The sequence below is a fragment of the Giraffa tippelskirchi genome, chromosome 1 (genome assembly GCF_054371585.1).
Source record: "Giraffa tippelskirchi isolate mGirTip1 chromosome 1, T2T-mGirTip1v1.2.pri, whole genome shotgun sequence".
Classification (NCBI taxonomy): Eukaryota; Metazoa; Chordata; class Mammalia; order Artiodactyla; family Giraffidae; genus Giraffa; species Giraffa tippelskirchi.
This window is the reverse complement of record NC_137275.1, coordinates 164,955,884-164,980,665: the sequence shown is the minus strand read 5'-3', so window position 1 is coordinate 164,980,665 and position 24,782 is coordinate 164,955,884. Positions and strand designations below refer to the sequence as shown.

Genomic DNA, 24,782 nt, shown 5'->3' with positions numbered 1-24,782 from the left:
AGTTAACTGAAAATTGGAAACTCTTACATCCTGGGATGTACATAGCACAACAGGAGTACAGAAGCAAACTACAGGCATGTCTTCATTGTCTGTAAACTACAGATACAGTGGCGTGAGTAACGGTTAACCATTTATATATGACCCGGGAATCACTTCTTATTTTTTTCAGCAGAGTCAAGCTCGCAATGATATAGTTTATACACTAATGCTGAAATTACTTTGCATTCTTTAAAGAACTGAGAGAGGAAAGCAAGAGGTTAACTGGGTGACAGAGGAAAACCTGTCAGCTTTTAAATATTTTCCCCCAAATAGTTCACAAAGTGCATACAGGGTTGATGGCAGTCCAAGCATTTTTACAAATATTTCCAGTGCAAACACTACTGATCTTTTGGAATTGACTTTCTTACAACGTGCTTCAATCATCTGGTGAACAAAGTCTCAGTGATTTTCCACCTGAGGACTCAAGTTCCATTTCCAAAGTAAAGATCTACATCCCTGAGTGTTATCACTAATAAAAGCCCCAAATGCAGGTATTTTATCAAATCAAATATTTTGCATGTGAAGGAGAAATAAATCTCTACAACAAATTATTAAGTTCATTGTGCCAAAAAGAGAGAAAAGTCTTGGATTTCTTAAATCAATTTAAAAGTCTCCTTTTCATATATAAGATGAGCAAAGAGCACTTTTCAAAACATTTTTGTTAGATTTTCACTGCACTTTGCAGTGTACAAAGTTGCTTCACGTGTATAACCTAACATTTAATGAGCACAAAGTCTCTAGTCCATGTTCAGTTCCTCAAACACAAATCTTAATTAAAAATAAAATGATATAATGAAAGAACAACCCAAATTATGAGCAATGAGAACATTTGATTTTTTTAGGTTCTTAAAACTTTTTTAGGCTCAGGATGCAATGTCTTCAATTTACCTGTGTTATTAGTAGGATCCCTTTGGTCTTTGATGATCAGAGCCACCAGAATATAGAATTTATTTAAAAAGAAGCTGAAAAAATCACATGACAGTTTATCACTATGCAAAATATAAAATGTCTTAGGCCAATATCTTCAGAATAACTAATTATAAGATGTGTGAAAGTTTACTGAACTGTATTCATATTACTATAAATTATAAGAAAAAGACAGTTTAGAGATGTAATAATACATAACTATGTGTGTGTGTTAGTAGCTCAGTCATGTCTGACTCTTTGCAACCTCACAAACTGTAGCCTGCCACACTCCTCTGTCCGTGAAATTCTCCAGGCAAGAATACTGGAGTTGGTTGTCATTCCTTTCTCCAGGAGATCTTCCTGACCCAGGGATGGAAGCTGAGTCTCCTGCATTGCAGGCAGAATTTTTACCATCTGAGCCACCAGGGAAGCCCTAATATATAACCGTATGTATCAATATTTACAAGGAACAAACTAAAAGGGGGGGTTCAGTTTTTTCATTTAACTTTTGTTAATTTTCTGATCTTTATAGATTCTAGAGATGATCTGACTATGTAAAATATATTACTTGCAGGATTTATACATAGGAACTTAGTCTCCATTTACAAAGCAGAGGTCTATGTCATTAGCCCTGAGTGCCATTCCATTTTTATCAGCAATTTTTCTTGTTCTATGGGAAGGAATAGTAATCTGCCTTGTGATTTACTGAATTAATTGTGCTTCAGAGAAAAATCTTGGCTTTCTTTTCCTTTGGCAGCTTTAAAGTCTATTTTTGACATGAATAGTGAAAAAGCAGTTTTTCAAAGAGATTCTGTGGTACTGAAATGACTCACCATGTAAATTATTACCTAAATAAGACTCAAACATACGGCATGTAAACATATCCTAAAGAGGAGAAATGTTTTCACATGTTTACTACACCATTATTTTATAATGACCATAAGACCAAGGAAACAAGCAAACAACCGAAGATTTCAAAAACAGAAGAAATACACAAATCATAGTGCTGCAATCTAAAAAACAGGCCATTATTAACTCTTATGATTTGCAAATATTATTTAGTAGTAGAGAATATATTCCTCTCATAATGCTAAGTGATGAAAGCCGGTGATAATAAAATTAAAATAAAATGAGATAAATTACATCTAACTCATCTAAAAATACATAGGAAAAAACCTTGAAAATTTACTGAATATTAACACTTTTATTAGGTTTGAGAAATTATGGGTATTGAATAGAATTTCTGTTTAGTTTCTAAACATTCTTTAATTTTGTTATATTTATAATTGAGAAAAAAGAAGGAATCAAGATATCTATAATTAAGTTGTGGAATAATGGGCTACTGTTTTTCAGATTGGCATTGTTTATTATAGTAGCTAGGAGGACATGTGGCCACTGAAATTAAAATCAAATAAAATTAAAAATTTTCTTTCCTTAGGTGTACTAACCACATTTCAAGTACCCAATAGCCACATATAACCAGTGATCAAGTGAGTTGGTCATAGCAGATTTGTAACATTTCCTCATTGCAGAAAGTTCCACTGGATAGAGCTTCCTTTTGGACATTCCAAACAAATTTGTGAACTGTCATAGAAAAAGATATTCCGGACAACAGCAGGCCACTAGGTTATTACTGTCTTAGAACTCTTTCCACACTTAGAGTACTGGCCAGACCACATGTTGTTCTGTCTGATGTCTGACGAAAGATTCACAGTCTGCTACGTACTATATTTAAACTATGGCGTCAAAGCACAGATCTGTTTGGCAGCTGTCTGTCAGCATTTCAACATACAAAAGAAACCTGACAAGATCACTTGTTTGCTCTAACACATTGGATTTCCACCCTGCTATTAATAGCAATGATAATGTCAGTTCCTATTCTTGTGCTGCCATCTTTCATTCTGAGGGCTACTTGAGGTGGAGAGGTTATTTTAGGGTAGTTGGTGACTGGGTAAGCTGATGACTGGGCCTGGCTGACACAGACAAAGAGAAAGTCAAACATTTTGGTCTGTTCTTAAGAACTCTGTCCTGGGTCCTGTTAAGAATGTGAAAAGAAAAAAATTCCCCATAGACTAAATTCTTAAGGGGACTGACCTCTTGTTTAATTACAGATCTTTAAAAAAAACCCAAAAAACAGTGTTTATTTCATTTTAGGCAGTATTTCAAAGCAAAAAATACCTCTAAAGACTGGGAAAAAAATCTCAGGCAACTCAAATGTATACTAGTATCTATTTGAAAGAGGAGAAGAGGGACAAAGTACTGCTGTCCCTTAGACAGATGTTCTTGATTTTATAAAAACCTGTTAACAGTTAAGGGCAAATTAGATTTGTGTAAATCAGTTTGTTTTACTGCACTAAAGGTTTTACTCCTTTGGGACTAGTGATACATTAAAAGTTTTGTTTTGATAGAGAATATTAATTGTTAAAAAAAAACTTAGCTAGACTAATTTTGGAAGGCAAATAGGCAGTGAATGGAGAGCTATAATCATTTAAAATATAGTCAAGTAAGGGTAAAAAATATGATTTAACTTACTTTTTATCATACTAAAAATAGACATTACACACGCTCATTTATCTACAGTAGGGTGTTCCAATCTTAGCACTACTGATGTTTTGGGTCAGATGATTCTTTTTTGTGAGGGATGCCCTGTGCATTGCAGGATGTTAAGCATTCCAGGTCTCTACTCACTAGATACCAATATCACTCTCCAAGTTATAACAATAAAAAAATGTCTCCAGACATTTCCAAATGCCCCTTTGGGGGGGGGGGGCAGGGAAAAATTTTGTCTGGCTGAGAACCACTGGTCAAGGGTAGTAGAAAACTGTGTAGATTATCAAACCCCATTTGCTAAATTCCTAATATGTGTAGTCCCTATGTGAGGCACTTTCAGATTTGTTACCTCCTTTTGGATTCTCAGTTTCAACCTGTTTATTCTCCCCAGTCAGTTGTTTATATTTTAAAAGTGGACTAGATTGAATTAATTTGCTCTTCCTCTGCAAACCATCAGGTGGTAGTTCTAATGAGCAATGAAATATCTTTAAGCCCTAGAAACAAAAGGCAAAGGAACAAAAGAGCAAGGAAGATGAACTAACTCTCCAGCTGAATAATCATCACTGAGTCAATCAGGGCTTCACTGTTCCAATTTCCTGTTTCAGAAAAATTCGAATTGTCAAAGGGGAATAGAATCTTTTCTTTGTTTTCACTTGTCTCCCTTTCAAAAAAGAAAGATCTACTCCCTCAAAATAATATAATGACAGAGAGCATATCTGAAGTGTTAGAGTAACTGAGCAAACTTTCCTCACAGCATAAAAATTATAATTCTCTCTTAAAGTTATCTTTCGTTTTTCTTTCCAGGGAGTGGGAACAGTGGGGTGGAGGGAGAGTCTGTACAGACATCTAGCTACAAGGCTGCCTTAGTCAGAGGGGCTAGACTGCTGCTAAACCAGTAAAAGTCCAGAGAAGTTCCTGGTTAAAGCATGAGGAAAAGAAAAAGTAGAGAAACAGATAAGTCAGGAACTTATTTTCTCAAACCAAATCAAGCTGGATTTTTAAAAAGTAGTTAGGATTACTAATTTTAACTTGATTAAGTGTCATAGTTTAAGTGGTACCCAACACAATGAATAGGATTTTGCTGAGGGAGGGAAGAAATGAAGCTTTGCAGGGAACTGCGGAATATATAACCACAAACTTTTGTTGTGTAGTTAAAAAAATATGGTTAGTATTACACAGCTCAACATTAGCTGAATTGACTGGTTTTTCACTGTCTTTTAAAGTACTGGGTTGGCCAAAAAGTTTGTTCAAGATTTTCCATTGGAAAATCCTCAGTGAACTTGTTGGCCAACCCAATAGTTTCACGGCCTTCTGGAGACACATGGTTGGCCAGATTGCTGGGTTAATCCACCACCTACTTTACCAATTGAAGAGCCCAAACTGGGCCTATAATTAGAATGTAAATGATAGTTTCCAGAAATGGCCTCCTATCTTCACATAGAAACATTTCAACCCTACGCCAACAATACTATAAAATACTCAAGTTCACAAAACAAACTTAGGTTGTTATAAGTGGTAGACCTCAATAATTTACCAGAGAGTTTGATTCTGGGTTAAATTTAACTTCTCTTCTGATGAAGTTTGAAGTCTTTTGGAATCACTTGCACAGATAAATGTGGAAATGGTGACTACAGAGTTGGTAGAATAATTATTCACTGAATTACTATAATCCAGTCAGTGAAGTTCTAGAGCCCTTCATTAAGATGCTATTGACACAACTGCAGGATATACTATACTGTATAAAGCAACTGCATTCATTTAACAGTTTGACAATAAGTTGTAAGAGAATTTAAGAAATAACAAAGCAAAACAAAAATTCTGACATTAGACACTTGGCTAAAAGCATGGAATTTTCACAGATCCCTAAGGACAGACTGAGTGGAGCTTTATCTAGAAAAATGAGTGTAAGACTTTAATATTTTTAGAATCCCAGCCATGTTTGGGGAAATAGTTGCTGAACTGTAATAGCATGCCTCCTGCAGATACTATATTTGGTCTTCAGATCCCACAAAAGGCAGAATGACCATGTGTTTTTAAATAAGTCTTTAGCTGACCAACCCTTTTTCTTAAAAGATCCATCTGGTTTTGGTTTTTTCTTTTTTAAAAGACCCATCTGATTTAATTTCACCCTTGGCTTTCACAAGCAACAAAGGATGAGCAGCTTCCAGCTTTACCCAGCATGAGTCCTTCTGCTCATAGAAGTCTTCCGTTCTAGGGTAGACAGTGCCCTATGGTAGATTTGCAGACCTGCAGCCAAAGATTTTCACAGCTGTTTGGGTGGTAAACACCCACATAACTCAATTCACTGATTTTAGAAGTCAACATTATTTTCAAATCATTTGGTCACAGAAAAGGGAAAGGAGATCCCAGAAGAGACCTCAGAAGCAGATATTTTTTAGAATGAGGAAAAGAGAGACCCTATGACATGAGCTCAAGGTCATACAATAGCCAGCTGTAGACCTAAGCATGAAATATCATACTCTGAATGTCTGATAGAGCATATTTCATTATACCAATCAGCTCATTTTCCCCTTTTCACTTTAGGTATTTTAAAATATGATTATGAAAAGATTGAAACTCCCCCAATTAATAGCGTAATTAATAGCAGTGGACAAGTATATCTCTGACCAGCATTGAGAACTAGCTTCCTGTCATTTTGCCTTATGTATGTTATAAACAGTTTTTGGTCACCTGGTACCAGAACCTGAATCTTACATCAGCTGGGACTAAGTTTCATGGCTGGTGATTGCTAAAACCTCTCCTCTCCACAGGAGGAACTCTCTTACCTCAGTGATACCCTTCTCTTTATTAGCTGATGACCTTATATTTGCTCCATATGGAAAATTTGCTCCACGTGGAAAATTTTCTCCACACGGAAAAACATGAGGAAAAAATGCCCTCAACTCCCCACATCTACACTTTCAATCTTATCTTCATTTGCACTCATTTTCACTTCCTTATTCTTTGTTTTGAAGCAAGGTCTGTCTGACTCCAAAGTTCATGTTCCTCTTCTTCTGGAACATAGATCCTGTACAATCCTGACAGCTAGTATTGGGGGTCTAAATGGAAAATAAACATGAAAAGCCTCTGAAAAAATGAACATCAGACAAAAGCAAGATGGTATCATTTTTAGTGTTTCAAGGTCTAATTCCACACCGAAGTAATGAGGACATAATTACATATAATATTCCTATAAACCTTTCATCATCAGTAAAGGAAATAGGTGTGAATGCCTTCCTCAACATACAATGTGGTTTATCTCCGGTCAACCTTCTTTAGGGAGGACCTCTAGTTAAACACTCCCCTGACCAACATAATGTAAGGACCAATTTATTTATTATGGATGCAGATCAAAATACAGACCTATTGTGACTACTTGAATGGAGACACAAAATGTCAGCCTTCCCAGAAGACTCAGAGAATGCAATCAACTACAAAAAAGGTGGAATCTATGTTTTTGTCTTGACTCTCAAGGGGTCACCCCTGCTCTGTATGAATTTCTCTGGGTCAGGAGAAGACAGTGACTTTAGCTAATACCCAAATAATGACTTCACTCTGCTTGTGTATGAACCATAGACACAGTTGTGGGTCTAATTTTTATTGATTCCCAGGGCAAAGTGGAGATCCTTGATGCAGAGCTGTGGCTAAAAGCTCATATAATGTTAAGCCCCTTTTAGCTGTGTCACAACTTATTTAACCAACATCTACAATTAGGCTGATTTCACAAGCTAGCAAGGGAATGCCCCAAATCCTTCAAGCTAGGCTTCAACAGTACATGAACAGAGAACTTCCAGATATACAAGCTAAATTTAGAAAAGACAGAAGGACCAGATATCAAATTGCCAAAATCCATTTGATTACAGAAAAAGCAAGAGAATTCCAGAAAAATATCTCCTTTTGCTTCATCGACTACACTAAAGCCTTTGACTGTGTGGATCACAGCAAACTGTGGAAAATTCTTAAAGAGATGGGAATACCAGGCCACCTTACCTGCCTCCTGAAAAACCTGTATGCAGGTCAAGAAGCAAGAGTTAGGACCAGACAAGGAACAATGGACTGGCTCCAAATTTGGAAAGGAGTACATCAAGGCTGTATATTGTCACCTTGCTTATTTAACTTATATGCAGAGAGCATCATGCAAAATGCCAGGCTGGATGAATCAAGATTGCTGGGAGAAACAGCAACAACCTCAGATATGCAGATGACATTTCTACCCTAATGGCAGAAAGCAAAGAGGAACTAAAGAGCCTCTTGATGAAGGTGAAAGAGGAGAGTGAAAAATCTGGCTTAAAACTCAACATTCAAAAAACAAAGATCATGGCATCTGGTCCCATCACTTCATGGCAAATAGATGGGGACAAAATTGAAACAGTGGCAGATTTTCTTTTCTTGGACTCTAAAATCATTGCAGACAGAGACTTCAGCCATGGAATTAAAAGATGCTTGCTCCTTGGAAGAAAAGCTTTAACAAACCTAGATAGCATATTAAAAAGCAGAGACATAATTTGCCAACAAAGGTCCGTCTAGTCACAGCTGTGGTTTTTCCAGTGGTCATGTATGGATGTGAGAGGTGGGCCATAAAGAAGGCTGTGCTATGCTGTGCTTAGCTGCTCAGTCAAGTCTGACTCTTTGTGACCCCATGGACTGCAGCCCCCCAGGGTCCTCTGTCCATGGGGATTCTCCAGGCAAGAATACTGGAGTGAGTTGCCATACCCTCCTCCAGGGGATCTTCCCAACCCAGGGATCAAACCCAGGTATCCCACATTGCAGGCAGATTCTTTACCAGCTGAGCCACCAGAGAAGCCCAAGAATACCAGAGTGGGTAGCCTATCCCTTATCCAGTCAATCTTCCTGACCCAGGAATCAAACTGGGATCTCCTGCATTGTAGGCAGATTCTTTATCAGCTGAGCTACAGGGAAGCCCAAAGAAGGCTGAGCACCAAAGAACTGTTTTTGAATTGTAATGCTGGAGAAGACTTTTAAAAGTCCCTTGGACAGCAAAGAGATCAAGCCAGTCAATCCTAAAGGAAATTAATCCTGAATACTCATTAGAAGGACTGATGTTGAAACTGAAGCTCCAATAATTTGGCCACCTGATGTGATGCACCCACTCATTGGAAAAGACTCTGATGCTGGGAAAGACTAAAGGCAGGAAGAGAAGGGAGTGACAGAGGATGAGATGGTTGAATAGCATCACTGACTCAACGGACATAAGTTTGAGCAAACTCCAGAAGATAGTGAAGGACAGGGAAGCCTGGTGTACTGCAGTCCATGGGATCACAAAGAATCGGACATGATTCAGTGACTGCACAACAACTGATAGGTGGGCTTCCCTGGTAGCTCAGTTGGTAAAGAATCCACCTGCAATGCAGGAGACCTAAGTTTGATCACTGGGCTGCGAAGATCCTCTGGAGAAGAAAATGGCAACCCACTCCAGTACTCTTGCCTGGGAAATCCCATGGACAGAGGAACCTGGAGGGCTACAGTCCATGTGGTCGCAAGAACAACAGCTGGACATGACTGAGCAATTAAACCACCACCACCATACACTACATAGCAGTTTCTAGTTTCTCAATATTACTAACAGTGCTTGATAAATGTGGTAGGTAAATCTTTGTACATAACTATGATCATTTCCTTATGATAAATTCCTAGAAGTAGAATTGTTATGTCCAAAAATTTGCATAATTGGGGTCTTTCTTTTTGGTACATATAATTTAATTGTCATCTAGTAATATTATATTGAGCTTCCCAGGTGGCTCAGTGGTAAAGAATCCACCTATCAGTGCAGGAGACACAGGTTTGATTCCTGGGTCAGAAGATTCCCTGGAGGAGGAAATAGCAACCCATTCCAGTATCTTGCCTGGAAAATTCCATGGACAGAAGAACCTGGTGGGCTACAGTCCATTGGGTCACAAAGAGTGGGACATGTCTTAGTGACTCAACAATTATACATCAATTTACCATCACACTAGAGCTTATGAGAATTCTTATTTCCTTGAATCCTCACCTCTCTATGGCAATACTTTATATATCAAATACTTAAATATGTGGGATCCCCTGGTGGCTCAGATGGTAAAGAATCTGCCTGCAATGTGGGAGACATGGGTTCAATCCCTGAGTTATGTAGCTAAATATATAAATATTTAATAAATGTCTATAATTCATATATTATATACATATATTTTGGGGCCTAAATGAAAGGTCAATTTTTTAATTGATAAATTGAACAGTATGAATATGAATGCAGCTATTAATATAATACTTCAAAGTATTATATTTTAAAAATATCTTTATCCATTTGATGGACAAATGTGCTGTTTTGCTATTTTTCAGATTTCTTTGGTTACAAATGAAGTTGGACATGTTTGCATATTTATTTTCCAATAATAGCCCTTTTCTTCTGATTTGCCTGTATATATTCATTGCCCACTTCCCTATTGCTTAGTTCATATTTTGCTTATTGATTTATTAGAGTAAATTTAAATCTTAAACATATTAGGAGTTTGTCATATATGTTGCAAACTTTCTGGTTTGACATTTGCCTTTCAGACATGCTTATTTAGGCAATCCTTATTTGGAGAAAGAAATTAAGGGAGAACTAAATGTCTTGGCTTGGAGATTGAGATGAACTAGACAGGCCACAAACAGTAATGATGCATCTTTGAGCACTGCATACATTCCCATGTAAGTTGATGTTGAACAGAAAATAGGACTTCATGGCCCTTCAGGGTGTGGTGACAGATGCCATTAGGAAGAGGTTTGTAGACTGCCTGGAGACAGACTTCCACTGGAGGTATGCACTGTAAAGAGAGAGCACAGAGAAAGCACAAGTTCCCAGAGAAAGCCATTCAAGAGAGGGAAAAAAGATGGAAATATCTATGCAAAAGGAAATAAGGTGTCCTTCCATGCAGGAAAGCAGAGAGTCTTCACTAATGTGTGAATTGTCAATTTCCAAGTAAGTGAATTGAGCTTATACCTAGAGAATAAAGCAAATACCTAAATGATCTATGAGTTCAGAAAACCCGAAGATCTCCAGAGAATCTCAGTGTGAGCATTAAAATCAATATTGCCTCATCCAAAATACTTGCAAAAAGGTAAAATGGTTATCTGAGGAGGTCTTACAAATAGCTGTGAAGAGAAGAGAAGCGAAAGACAAAGGAGAAAAGGAAAGATACACCCTTTTGAATGCAGAGTTCCAAAGAATAGCAAGGAGAGATAAGAAAGCCTTCCTCAGTGATCAGTGCAAAGAAATAGAGGAAAACAATAGAATGGCAAAGTCTAGAGAACTCTTCAAGAAAATTAGAGATACGAAGGGAACATTTCATGCAAAGATGGGCTCGATAAAAGACAGAAATGGTATAGACCTAACAGAAGCAGAAGACATGAAGAAGAGGTGGCAAGAATACACAGAAGAACTATACAAAAAAGATCTTCATCACCCAGATAATCACGATGGTGTGATCACTCACCTAGAGCCAGACATCCTGGAATTTGAGGCCAAGTGGGCCTTAGGAAGCATCACTATGAACAAAGCTAGTGGAGGTGATGGAATTCCAGTTGAGCTATTTATAATCCTAAAAGATGATGCTGTGAAAGTGCTGCACTCAATATGCCAGCAAATTTGGAAAACTCAGTAGTGGCCACAGGACTGGAAAAGGTCAGTTTTCATTCCAATCCCAAAGAAAGGCAATGCCAAAGAATGCCCAAGCTGCTGCTGCTTTGTCGCTTCAGTCGTGTCAGACTCTGTGTGACCCCCATAGAGAGCAGCCCACCAGGCTCCCCAATCCCTGGGATGCCCAAACTACTGCACAATTGCACTCATCTCATACACTAATAAAGTAATTCTCAAAATTCTCCAAGCCAGGCTTCAGCAGTGTGTGAACCGTGAATTTCCAGATGTTCAAGCTGGATTTAGAAAAGGCGAGGAACCAGAGATCAAATTGCCAACATCTGCTGGATCATCGAAAAAGCAAGAGTTCCAGAAAAACATCTGCTTTATTGACTATGCCAAAGCCTTTGACTATGTGGACCACAACAAACTGTGGAAAGTTCTTAAAGAGATGGGACTACCAGACCACCTGACCTGCCTCTTGAGAAATCTGTATGCAGTTCAGGAAGCAACAGTTAGAACTGGACATGGAACAACAGACTGGTTCCAAATAGGAAAAGGAGTACGTCAAGGCTGTATATTGTCACCCTGCTTATTTAACTTATATGCAGAGTACATTCTGAGAAACTCTGGGCTGGATGAAGCACAAGCCGGAATCAAGATTGCCAGGAGAAATATCAATAACCTCAGATATGCAGATGACACCACCCTTATGGCAGAAAATGAAGAAGAACTAAAGAGCCTCTTGATGAAAGTGAAAGAGGAGAGTAAAAAAGTTGGCTTAAAACTCAACATTCAGAAAATGAAGATCATGGCATCTGGTCCCATCACTTCATGGCAAATAGATGGGGAAACAATGGAAACAGTGACAGATTATTTTCTTGGGCTCCAAAATCACTGCAGATGGTGATTGCAGCCATGAAATTTAAAGATGCTTCCTCCTTGGAAGAAAAGTTATGACCAACCTAGACAGCATATTAAAAAGCAGAGACATTACTTTGCCAACATAGGTCTGTCTAGTCAAAGCTCTGGTTTTTCCAGTAGTCATGCATGGATGTGAGAGTTGAACTATAAAGAAAGCTGAGCGCCGAAGAATTTTGGAACTGTGGTGTTGGAGAAGACTCTTGAGAGTCCCTTGGACTGCAAGGGAGATCCAACCAGTCCATTCTAAAGGAATCAGTCCTGAATATTCATTGGAAGAACTGATGCTGAAGCTGAAACTCCAATACTTTGGCCACTTGATGCGAAGAGCTGACTCATTGCAAAAGACCCTGATTCTGGGAAAGATTGAAGGCAGGAGGAGAAGGGGATGATAGAGGATGATGACTGGATGACATCACTGACTCAATGGACATGAGTTTGAGCAAATTCCGGGAGTTGGCGATGGACAGGGAGGCCTGGCATGCTGCAGTTCATAGGGTCGCAAAGAGTTGGACACGACTGAGCAACTGAACTGAACTGACTGAAAATACTTGAGAAAAGATCCCCTACAAATCCACCCATTATGAGACTGTGAAATACCATACTAGGAATTTGAAAGTGTGGAGGGAGGTAGTGTTTGTAGCTCATAAACATACTTTGGAATAAATGGTTGGCTAAATTAAGCTTATTAATAAGACTATGGGGAAAGAATATCTCACATATTTCCATGTTGCTGGAAGGATGAACGTGGTAATCCAGCAATATTCAATGAAATTAATTCCTTTGGAAAGTCATGTAAGAATGCACTGGCATGAACATCACCCTCATGTAAGCTGTGTTAGCAACTACCAGTTGTGCTAGTCAGTCTTTCCAATCATTCCCCTATAAACTGATATGAAACACAGAAGCCCAACAACGAATATCTGAAAGAAAATGAAAGAGAAGGAAAACCAGAGTAGATCAATTCTGCCTTACTCATATTTAAAGTAATTTATAATTCCTGTACTGACAACTGACACTGAGTTTTGCTTGGAAAACTCAACAGTAGGCTCCTTTCCCGTACTTAGCTCCTCTATCCAATTTCACATTAAAAGTTATTCCACTTGACAGTATAATTTTCCTGGCTCTGTGTATGGCACTATCTTAATCTGTTCTAAAATGTGTTGATTATCTTGTCAGAAATTAACGATCTTGCCATTTCTACTTTGCACTCAGCTGCCCTGCTTTAATTATGCTGGAACATTAATATTCTGGAGCAGCCGTTTCCCAGTGTTCCCAGACATCATGAAACATGATAGGAAATTTATCTTTTCTCATATATCTTGTCTACACATTGGCTTCCTGGTTCCTTAGTCCCTTTATAGCAGGGTGTCTTGTTATTAAATAGGCACCTATCTATAAATCTCTCCAGAAATTTACTAGACCTGCTCTTCTATCTGAGTGAACTGCTAAGTGTCATCTTTAAAAATTTCAGAACCCTAGATATTTTATATCTAGTGGCATTTCCATTATTAAAGGGCAAAGCGAAAAGGAAGATTTTAAAAGCAGAAATCCAAATCACAGACTTAAATTTCATTGATGTTTTTGCTAAACAAAAAGATTTTGTGAGAGGAAAGAAACAGAGAAAGCTATGCACAAGGACAGTGCTGCACGATATTAAAAAACATTTTTTGGCACTAGGATGTTTAAAAATATCTTAATGAAGGTAGAAGAGATTTAGCAGACATCAGGAAACATGTATTCATTTCATAGAGAGGTGACATGACATCCTGATTTGCCAAATGCATGCATGCGTGCTCAGTTGCTCAGTCACAACCAATTCTTTTGCGACCCCCAAGGACCAGAGTCAGCCAGCCTCCTCTGTCCAGGGCATTTTTCAGGCAATACTGTAGTGGGTTGCCATTTCCTCCCTTAGGGGATCTTCCCAACCCAGGGATGGAAACCACCTCTCCTGCACATCTCCAGCATTGGCAGATTCCTTACCATCTGAGCCACCTGGGAAGCCTCCTGATTTATCACGACTTAAAGCCAAGTCTTCCTATTCCTGATTGGGATCTTTTATTTGTATAATCTCAATCTAACAAAACACAAATTAATGACTTATACAAGATTCAAAGAGGAAGGGACTCTTGAGATGGACTTTAAGAGAAAAGTGATTTTCTCAGATTGGTTCCTGCAGCATCATCAACGGAAAATATTTGCTGTTGATAAATCAAAATTCTCCAAGCTAGGCTTCACCAGTATGTGAACCGAGAGCTTCCAGATGTTTAAGCTAGATTTAGAAAAGGCAGAAGAATCAGGAATCAAATTGCCAACATCCATTAGATCATAGAAAAAGCAAGAGAATTCCAGAAAAACATCTACTTCTGCTTCATTGACTATGCTAAAGTCTTTGTCTGTGTGGATCACAACAAACTGTGGAAAATTCTTAAAGAGATGGGAATATCAGACCACCTTACCTGGCTCCTGACATATCTGTATGCAGGTCAAGAAGCAATAGCTAGAACCAGACATGGAACAACAGACTGGTTCCAAATTGGGAAAGGAGTACATCAAGGTTGTATATTGTCACCTTGCTTATTTAACTTATATGCAGAGTACATCATGTGAAATGCTGGGCTGGATGAAGCACAAACTGGAATCAAGATTGCTAGGGGAAATATCAATAATCTCAGATATGTAGATGACACCACACTTACGGCAGACAGTGAAGAGGAACTAAAGAGCCTATTGATGAAAGTGAAAGAAGAGAGTGAAAAAGTGGGCTTAAAACTCAACATTCAAAAAACAAAGATCATGGCATCCAGTTCCATCACTTCATGGCAAGTAGATGGGGAAACAATGGAAACAGTGACAGAATTTATTTTCTTGGGCTCTAAAATCACTGCAGATGGTGACTGCACCCATGAAATTAAAAGATGCTTGCTCTTTGGAAGAAAAGTTATGATCAACCTAGACAGCATATTAAAAAGCAGAGACATTACTTTGCCAACAAAGGTCCGTCTAGTCAAGGCTATGGTTTTTCCAGTAGTCATGTATGGATGTGAGAGTTGGACTGTGAAGAAAACTGAGTGCCGAAGAATTGATGCTTTTGAACCATGGTGTTGGAGGAGGCTCTTGAGAGTCCCTTGGACTGCAAGGAGAGCAAACCAGTCCATCCTAAAGGAAATCAATCCTGAATATTTATTGTGAGGACGGATGCTGAAACTCCAATACTTTGGCCACCTGATGTAAAGAACAGACTCTTTGGAAAAGACCTTGATGCTGGGAAAGATTGAAGGCAGGAGGAGAAGGGGACGACAGAGGATGAGATGGTGGTATCAAGTCAGGTGGTATCTCTGACTTGATGGACATGAGTTTGAGCAAGCTCCAGGAGTTGGTGATGGACAGAGAGGCCTGGCATGCTGCAGTCCATGGGGTCACAAAGAACTGGACATGATGGAGCAACTGAACTGAAATCCTTTGAGGAAGCAGTGGGGGAGTAAGGCAAGGATTTGAAGAATGAGAAACTGCACTGGATCCTAGACAGTAATTGAAAACATTTTCCAAAGAGTTTGAAGACTAAAGGAATAGGATAGGGTGACAACTTAAATGTATAAAAAGGTGAAAGGAAGGTTTGCTGTTCATTTGTATGATCAATATTTGCTGGCAGTATGCAAAGGACTAACAAAAATTAAAGATTTATAAGACAGAGGACAATTTATGAAATAAGGGTGGCAGGATGGTGAAATCAAATAAATGCCTGGTTGGTTTTGAATGAGAAACCAACTGTCAGAGTCAAAGAGATGCAGGTGAGGATTTGGAGAGAAACAAAATTGAAGGGGCTGCTTCTCAATGCCTTCATTCTTTTGGGAGATGAACTCATGAGGTCACATCCTAAAAATGAGGCAGAGAAAATCAAGTTGGAGACTTGTGACTGAAATGGATCTGAGTATCTAGGGGAAGGAATGAGAAAAGAAGTCAGTGAGAGACGATCTGAATAAAAGACTTCCCCAGCAGCTTGGATCCAGCAGCGTGGAGGGGACAGTGGAAACGAATCTTATTTTCCCCAGCTGTGCTGAAAAGCTCAGGACAAAGAAGATGAAAATAGTTGCTGAGGTTCCCAGGGGTTCAGAGGACCAAGGAGGAAGAAGCCAGAGGACCTGTGGATAGGAAGACTATGATGTGGAGGTGAGTGCTCCGTGGATCACAGCACAGAATGGAGGCTCGAGAAACTGTGTTGGGAGATAGGAAAAGGATCAGGAAAATCGAAAGGGCTGGGAAAAACCTCATATCAGTCTTTGGGAATAGGGAACTGGTGTGATGTAAGTTGTTCCAAAGAAAAGAGTTACAGCTTTTGGTCTTAACAAAAATCATCATAAAAAGTCTCAAACCAGACTCATCATATATGTGTCTGTGTGTATCCTTATATCTACTCCAGCAGGTTATTCCTGCTTTTAACTGTTCACATTCAAATTCTTTGCAGGACCCATGGCACTGGGCTATAAGAGATTACAGTTTATATGATTCAAAGGCAGAAACAGTTAATCTTCCTTCTTCCTGTAATTGATTTACATTGTTCCTCCTTGCCATCAACACATTTTCCTTGAAAGCTCAGTACCCTTTGAGTACCCACTCTGTTCTAGAAATTGTGTTACATTAGAAATCAAAAATAAATACATAAGATACAGATCTCTGTTCTCCAGAAGCTTACAGTCTGATGTGAGCTAACGAAGATAGGTAGGTAAGGAGATAATTTCAGTACAATGCATGATGCTAGGATAGTTCAGTTCAGTTCAATCGCTCAGTTGTGTCCGACTCTTTGCGACCCCATGAACTGCAGCATGCCAGGCCTCCCTGTCCATCGCCACCTCCCAGAGTTTACTCAAACTCATGTCCATTGAGTCGGTGATGCCATCCAACAATCTCATCCTCTGTCATCCCCTTCTCCTCCTGCCTTCAATCTTTCCCAGCATCAAGGTCTTTTCCAGTGAGTCACATCTTCAAATGAGGTGGCCAAAGTATTGGAGTTTCAGCTTCAGCATCAGTCCTTCCAATGAATATTCAGGACTGATTTCTTTTAGGATGGACTGGTTGGATCTCCCTTGCAGTCCAAGGGACTCTCAAGAGTCTTCTCCAACATCACAGTTCAAAAGCTAGGAAAGTAGTATTTCATTACAGGGTCTATGTCAAGTACTCTGAGAAAAACTGCCACCTTACACAAGGTTAAACAGGGTTCTTTAATGTAGAACTTACCAGAGTTTCTAATATGTTACTGTGCAGGGCAAACCTTCCTATGTGTATGTGGAAGAGTAGAGATCTAGCATGCAAAATTTCTCCAACTCATTTGACCACATAACCTGTTTTCAATAGAACAACTCAAGGGATTTGTACTACATGGGACCTACTCTGAGAAGTGCTGACATATGGAAGCACTTTGAGACTCCAAAGTGACTCTTTGCAACCCCATGGACTATACAGTCCATGGAATTCTCCAGGCCAGAATACTGGAGTGGGTAGCCTTTTGTTTCTTCAGGGCATCTTCCCAACCCAGGGATCGAGCCCAAATCTCCTGCATTGCAGGCGGATTCTTTACCAGCTGAGCCAGAAGGAAAGCAACAACAATACTGGAGTGGGTAACCTATCCCTTCTCCAGGACATCTTCCTCACCCAGGGATTGAACCCAGGTCTTCTGCATTGCAGGCGGATTCTTTACCAGCTGAACCACAAGGGAAGCCCAACAGTACTGGAATGGGTAGCCTATCCCTTCTCCAGCCGGTCTTCCTGACCCAGGAATTAAACTGGGGTCTCCTGCATTGCAGACGGATTCTTTACCAACTGAGCTATCAGGGAAGCCCACTGACATAAGGTTCTTGCCTGGTTAAAAAAAAAAAGTATATTTTTTCAAACTGGCTATATGGAGGTTTTCTCTATATTCATAAATGACTTTTGAAGTTTGTTCTTTAATCTTACAACAGAATAAAGATGTAAATTTAGGAGGGCTTACTATGCAGATGTTAATGACTACTGAGCTGATCATTAAGCCAGACCCAGATGAAAGAGTATGTCTGGTCATGCTCTCATTTATGGGCCATTTAACTTTTTTTTTTTCAAAAGAAATATTTAATGAGCATGATACTGAGTTTCTTCCAGTGTCTCTAATTAACAGACCACTTAATGATTTTTGTTAAAGGGAAAATTCGTTTCAAGTCAAAAGATATTGCAGGACCTAACATAGGTTCTTTAGTGATCAAGCATAATGTCAGCCCAAGGAATATTTGTGCTTCATCATTACAGACTTTCTGACAATTACTCTAGTCTCTCCTGACATTTGGTTTTCAGGAAAAGCATTCTGGAGTGAACTGTTCCCTCTCCTCATGACTATCTCTGGTGTGTGAAAGTCTCAATGTAAGTCTTGATTTCCTGCTCTCTATTTAGTAATGTGCTGAGGACAAACAGATCAAGAAAACCCATTTCATAGGACTTCTCTGGTGGTCCAGTGATTAAGAATCAGCCTTGCAATGCAGGGGACTTGGGTTAGATCCCTGGTCTGGGACTAAGATCCCACATGCTGTACAGTAACTATGCCCAAGTGCCACAATGAAAGATCCTGCATGACAGAACGAAGATCCCACAAAGGCCAAAAACAGCCAAATAAATACATTTTAAAAAAGGAAAAAGAAAATCATTTCATGATTCATGCTTTTTCAAAATGTTTCTAAAACATTAACAAATATATTAGTTGATGATTATGTAAGCATAGCAGTCTGGTACTATCAAAATGAGGATTTAACTTGGACCTGATTTTTAATTTAAAGAAAAGTTAAGGTGCAGAATTAGCCACGTATTAAAGAGATGATGCCTATGAATCCTTATGAGGATCAGGACCTACAAAAAAATATCCTGTAGTCTCTTTGTTCTAAAGAGTCTAAAGAATTCTCCCTCACTCTTGCTCTCTCTCTCTCTTTCCAGCTACATTTAATCAGTGCCAATTACGTGCCAGGTGCTAAGCTAAGGGCTTTACATGCACCATAAGCCTATGAGGTAGGTACTACTAATACACCAGTTTTGTATATGAAGAAAAGCGAGGCTCAGAGAGACTCACATAACTAACCCCAAGTATAAAGGCATAAGAGCCAGAGAATCCACAGCCAAGTCTCAGGCATGATGCCGTTCTTCCCTCTACCCTACAGATCTTTGTCTGTGTTGAACCACCTTGAATTTTGACCTTTGGAGCCAAAATTTTGACCTTGGAGCCTTGAATTTTGGCTCCTTGGAGCCAAAGTGATTTCTAAAATAGAACAACTGAGCATCAATAATAAAGTCCTAGAAATCTTTAGAAGTCTTGAGTTAGGGCTGGTTTCTCCTCACCTGAGCCTATACTTTTGACATAAGCCAGAAGAGAGCTAGGGGGGGGCATAAAGGCATAGTACAAAAGGCACAGCTTCTGGATTGAAAAAGACTTAGATTTACCTCACTGCTCTGCCTCTTAGTAACTGTTTGAAGTTGAACAAGGTCCTTAATTTTCCTCATCTGTTAAATGGGACTATACAGCCTTCCTTCCTAAGGTGTTGTGGCATCAAATGAAGTAACGCCTGTCAAATATTTAGCACAGCTCCTGGCACATGGAAAGCATTCAATGAAAGTTCCTAGTCCTGTTGGCAGCTGTGACATTATACATAATCCATCTGTATGGCTATTTGGCTAGAATGATCTCAGGAAAATTCTTACCATTGTTACTATTCCTTAAATAGAAATACTAATATATATTATAGTTTCCATCAAACATTAGACTATGTAGGGGAGCTAGCAGGGACTTGTTAATCAAATCAACTCATTGTCCTTAAAATAGTCTGGGTAAGAGCAAATGTTGAAATAAAGGTAAAGAAGCATCCAGAGTGGAAGATACCTGGGAAGGTACAGATGAGGTAACGTGTAGGGAGAAACAAAAGGAAAGAGGGCAAAAGTCCTGACTTTTTTACAGTTCTGTGCAGGCTGCCCTCACTCAGCTCATTTCTAGTCTCACAAGACAACTCACTGAGAGGTGAAAATAATGTTCATGAAAGCAGGTTACACTAAGGAGCAATGTGAAAGTAAGAAATTATTGTTGTTATTATTTTGACTATACAGCACAGATACTCAAACATATGTACCAAACATCTCTACCAGTGAAAATTAGGCTAGGTGTATTCAAAATTCATATACAAGGCTTTCAGCCAGGGAACAGCTATGAAAAGGCAGCCACTCACTCTCAGTGAGTTGGGCCCTGACCACTGGCACTTGATTGGCTTCAGAAATGGGGTGGTGAGGACTTGAAGCAGAGGCAGGGAAGGGTTTTCCTCACAACAGTGACATATGTACAGTGAACTCTGAGCTTAGGCATCCATTTCTAGTAGGATGTGACCCTGGGTTGGTATAACTTTGACTTCTAGAAGGCCAAGGGCACTAAAAGGAGATATTTCACTTCCCTTACAGGAATGCTGTGAGAATTAAATAAAATAAAAGATGGTGCCTATGCCCTAAGGCACATTTGGGAGCCTCACCTTCTCCAGCTGCAGAAGAACAGGCCTTCCCCAAGACTGGATGGAAATCCTGAGCACCCAGGATTGCCGTACCAGTGGCCAGCGGCAAAGGGCAGGCTTCTGATAGTCTATAGACCATGGATCAAACCCCAGATCTGTCACTTACCAGCCTTAGAAAGTCCAGTCTCATTCTTTTACTTACTCATTTTTCAGTGTCATATTTTTATGGGGAAAGAGATAGACAGTGAACAAGTAGACAAATGAGAAAATTTCAGAACATGGTAAATGCTATGCACAAAATAAACTAGGTGACATGGAAGCAACCTAGATGTCCATCAGCAGACGAATGGATAAGGAAGCTGTGGTACATATACACAATGGAATATTACTCAGCCATTAAAAAAATACATTTGAATCGGTTCTACTGAGATGGATGAAACTGGAGCCCATTATACAGAGTGAAGTAAGCCAGAAAGAAAAACAACAATACAGTATACTAATGCATATATATGGAATTTGAAAGATGGTAACGATAACCCTATATGAGAGACAGAATAAGAGACACAGATGCATAGAACAATTTTATGGACTCTGAGGGAGAAGGTGAGGGTGGGACGTTCTGGGAGAATAGCATTGAAACATGTATATTATCATATGTGAAACAGAACACCATTCCATGTTCGATGCATGAAACAAGGGCTCAGGGCCGGGGCAATGGGATGACCCAGAGGGATGGGATGGGGAGGGAGGTGGGTGGGGGGTCCAGGAAGGGGAACACATGTAAACCCATGGCTGATTCATGTCAATGTATGGCAAAAACTATTACAATATTGTAAAGTAATTAGCCCCCAACTAAAATAAATAAATTTATAAAAAAAAAAACAAAAAACTAGGTGATAGCTTATAGAATAATCTGGGGATGGAAAAAGCAGTTACAGACCAGGTGGTCAGGCAGTTCCTTTCTAAAAGGAGACACCTGACTGGGACAGTAGAACGAGAACCATCTTGACATGGGATAGGTGGGTGAGGGGACTGCAAGCATGATGTCCCCAATGAAGGAAAGGCCTTGGGACTCAGGAGACCGAGAGAAGGCCAATGTGACCATGGGGACTGTGTGACCATGTGATCATGGGCAGAGCAAAAGAAGGTGAAGTTCATGAATGACGCAGGGGCCAGATGGCACAGGGCCTTATGAGCCACAGCATGGAATGGGGCTTTATTTTAAAGACCATAGGACAGTTTCTGGCAGGAGAGTGGTCTGATCCTATTTCCATTTCAAGATGATGCTTCTGGTGGCTGCATGTGAGTGTAGAGAGCAAGGTGGAAGCAGAAAAACCAGATAGAAAGATACAAAGCAATTTAGGTAAGACATGATGATGGCTTAGACTAGGGTGGTGGTTGGGGACACAGAAGTAAACATATCAGATGTATTTTAGACGCACAACTATAAAGGATTTTGTCTCAGGTATAACAGCAAGGTGACAGCAAGAATAAGACTATATTAACTTTTTGAAACTTCAGTTTCTTCACTTTTAAATTTATAAAGAGCAGCATGGTGAGTATATTTAACAAACTGTATTGTATATTTGAAAGTCGCTAAGTGAGTAAATCTTAGAAGTTCTTATCACAAGAAAAAATACTCATTAACTATGTGAGGTGATGGATGTTAACTAGATGCACTGTGGTGATCATTTCACAATTTATACATATACCAAACCATTACACTGTGCACCTCAAACGGATGTCAATCATACCTCAATTAAGGGAAAAAACTAAGGCTACAAAGTCATTTAAGTGGTAGAATGGAGATTTGAAAACAGACTCCTCAGTCATTTCTTTTAATTGCTGTGCTATCCTGTCTCCAGAATGATGGAGAAGAGGCCTAGAAGGCCCAGGGAACACTAATCTATTCTGAGGAATAAGCCAGAGAAGGAGTCTCTGCAGAAGGGAAGTTCAAGCCAGTGACTGAATTAACAGAAGTGTAGGCAGAGGAAACTGGGTGTGCAGTGGCCCAAGGTGGAAGAGAGCAGTGTGTTCCAGGAACTGATTACAATGTTATTAGAATGGTGGGAGTAAGAGGCGAGGCTAGGGAGGGGCTGATGTCAGAGCATGCGAGCCTTTTTCCAGAAAAGCAACAGGACGCCAGAGGGTCATTGAAGGGGAGGATCCCTCATCACCACTATGCTGCCCCACAGAGCACAGATCCAAGGAGGCAAAGGTGGATTGTAGGCAGGGCTAGCTCTTAATTTCAATTTTCAGAATCAACTTATAAAGCTACAGTTCTCATCCAAGGATGGCCCGGCACCTCTGGGGCCATATGGAAACATGTGGAAATAACTTGGGTTGTTGCTGTCATTGCAGATGTCAAAATCCCAATCACATGAGGTATGGCTGCCCACAGAGGCAGCCCTGTCCCTTCCAAATTGCCAAGGGGGCCCATATGGGGAAATCCTGCTATTGGCAAAGCTCAAAGGCTTCACTGGAGGAATAGAAATGTTTTAAGCCATTTCTATGTACAAGCAAATATATTGCTGAGAGAACTGAGAGTTGGAGAGGGTAAGTGAGGTGAGGGGAAATAGAGGGGTGAAAATGTATTCATTATACATAGTGGAGTGTCATAGGACACGACCTGAAGTTGATGGGAGCAAAAACAGATGATTAGGTGTATCAGAGTTACAAAGGGAAACAAGAGAAAGTTAAAAATAAAAATACAACTAAAAAATTTTAAGGATGATAGAGAAAACAAAAAGAAATAGTATAAATAAGCTAAATTTCTTATCTTTTATAGAAGGGAGTCAGCAAATACTGCTAAGGTTAATGAATCAAGAAGTGAGGCAGAAATAGAATATCTGGAATTATAGAGAAAAACATCAGAAAATCAGGGGGAAAATCTTTAGAAAAAGAAGTAGAATTGGAGTTTGAGTACAGGGGTGGTAAGGGAAACTTTGCCTTTTCATTTTATTTCTTCTCTGAAACACCATATGTATGTTTGTTTCCACCTATACATGTTGCGTATTAGTTTCCTACCTTACTCAGTGCTGTCTGTATGAATGTCAAATGGTTCTCTCACTCCCCGAGAAACTGGTTCTGTTTAGCATGGACTTTCCAAAAACTACTCACCACTTTCAGACACGCGTCCAGAGTTTGCTTGTGTTGAACTGTACCGTCTCCTCATCAGCTCTGGGACTGAATTCATACTAGCTCCTTCCGAGGCTATAAGAACGTCCCTGCCCCCACTGGGTCTAGATCAAATTTTCCTGAAGTAGGCGGGTAGGATTTGTGTGGTTGCTGGGAGGGTTGGAAGTCAGTCAAAGAAGAAAAAGGCAAAGTCTCTGGGGCATCCTTAGTTGCTGGGTGGCTTCCTCCCATTCCATGGAGTCAAATAAGAGCAGGGACTGATATTTATGAGCAGATAAATGACTAACAACCCACGTTTTGTGAGTAAAGGATGAGGGGCTGTGGGGAGGGAGAAGGGAGGAGTCCAGTGGGTGGTGCGTGAGAGGAGTTAGAACCTGGCATGGCCTGAACATTTACCCTCCAAACACCAGCTCAGCTGGTCCTCTACTCATCTTTATTTTTATGTGTCCAATTGGTAGAACTACTCTGTTTTTCTATATAACCTTTCTGTGAGGCAGTGAGATTGTACTGTTGTTACTTGTTTACATATTTGTATCTTAACATTCTATCTATAATCTGCAATCTTATTCTCAAAAGTAGAATCTGAGCCTCATGGATCTTTATATCCCTTACACTGAACTTATATCTAATAAATTATGGTTGAATAAGTGAATAAATAAATGAAAGTCAAATGAGTGAATGAAACGCTTGTTATACTTCCCCTCTTTTAAAACATTAGCAACAGAGGGTGTGGAGTACAGTAAAAATTTTATTACGTGCATCCCTGATTGTATGGATCAGGGATGTTTGGTGTGTGAGTGTTACCATAACTACTTGAGAGAGTTAAATAATTGGTAATGGGGACTACCTAATAGTCAGCATGAAAACAATAAAAGCAGTGCCTATGAGAATGTGGTAGAACTTCTGTGCTTATATTCTACTATAGGTATCATAAATTGGTTTGACTCTTTTAGAAATCAGTAAGTCAAGGAGGCTGTCATGTCATTATAATTATCATTATTTCTTGCCCAGCAATTGGAAAAAAATTTTGTAAATATTTTCAAATATCTCTGATTAATCATTGTAAAGATTTAATCATGCCCTGGTGTGTATTCTAATGGACTAAGAGTAACCAA

At 39.4% G+C, this 24,782-nt stretch overlaps 1 protein-coding gene and 1 long non-coding RNA gene across 5 annotated transcripts in view; one reads left to right on the top strand and one right to left on the bottom strand.

The window, feature by feature from the left end:
• MAMDC2 (MAM domain containing 2) overlaps positions 1-24,782 on the bottom strand; it is a 161,945-nt gene that overhangs the window by 23,303 nt on the left and 113,860 nt on the right. The gene's annotated exons all lie outside the window — the stretch shown is intronic.
• On the top strand, positions 1,276-23,278 carry LOC145511470 (uncharacterized). The gene is made up of 4 exons (XR_014057886.1): positions 1,276-1,391; positions 18,350-18,415; positions 18,980-19,051; positions 20,483-23,278. It is a non-coding gene; the product is annotated as an uncharacterized LOC145511470 (long non-coding RNA).